Source organism: Pseudorasbora parva, chromosome 19 (assembly GCF_024679245.1).
Source record: "Pseudorasbora parva isolate DD20220531a chromosome 19, ASM2467924v1, whole genome shotgun sequence".
NCBI classification, from domain to species: Eukaryota; Metazoa; Chordata; class Actinopteri; order Cypriniformes; family Gobionidae; genus Pseudorasbora; species Pseudorasbora parva.
In genome coordinates this window covers 517,156-518,476 of record NC_090190.1, presented here as the reverse complement: position 1 = coordinate 518,476, position 1,321 = coordinate 517,156, and positions in this window count along the sequence as shown.

The window sequence follows — 1,321 nt, the reverse complement described above, 5'->3', positions numbered from 1 at the left end:
TTATTTTCCCGCCGTGACGGCATGTGTCTGATTCTCTCAGATGTGTGTGTGTGTGTGTGTGTATGTGTGTGTGTGTGTGTTCTGCTGGATGTTTTCTACAACAGAAGTGTTTGTTGAACAGAATGTTCTGAATGTTTTTGACTTTAGATTATTGTGTGACGTGAGTGTGTGTTTAAGCTGTAATGACCCTAACTCTGATCAGAAACTGCTCGGTATGAATCACATTAACACACACCGTAACACACACACACACACACACACACACACTGGCCCTAAACCTACCCATCACAGGAAACATTCTGCATTTTTACTTTCTCAAAAAAACATAATTTAGTGTGTTTTTAAGGCCATTTGAATTATGAGGACATTTAAACCACATTTATAGTGTAATACCAGTGTAGTTATACAAATTTGTGTCCTCATAAACCACATAAACAGGCTCACACACACACACACACACACACATGAGCTCAATGGACTGACTGGTCTTCAGGATATGTGCTGTGATTGGATCATATTCCTCATATCTGGAGGATGACGTCGAGCTGTAGTTGATCAGCCCTTTACTGGACATCACTCCATCACCTCCGCATTCTGTATCATTCTGATCTCTGTTTGATACTGTAAATATGTATTTGAAAATGCAATCTATTTTTATAATTTGTTTGAATAATAATGTGTTGAATGAGATCCTCTCACTGTGTTAATACGACTTATAGTTTGAGTTAGGCGAGTAGCGAAGAAAAGTGGTTTGAAGTTATTATTATGATTATTATTTTACTCTTTTCGTTTTTTTCATGATTTTTACCTGTAAGAAAAGCAGACGGCTGTTGCAATATTGAAACATGTTATTAAAAAAGTACAATACAGGTACCCTAGACTTTATTGTGTTTGCTCGCGGTGCTACACACACACACACACACACACACACACACACACACACACACACACACACTGCCCCTAAACCTACCCATCACACACACACACACACACACACACACACACACACTGCCCCTACACCTACCCATCACACACACACACACACACACACACACTGCCCCTAAACCTACCCATCACACACACACACACACACTGCCCCTAAACCTACCCATCACACACACACACACACACACACACACACACACACACACACTGCCCCTAAACCTACCCATCACACACACACACACACACACACACACACACTGCCCCTAAACCTACCCATCACACACACACACACACACACACACTGCCCCTAAACCTACCCATCACACACACACACACACACACACACACACACACACTGCCCCTAAACCTACCCATC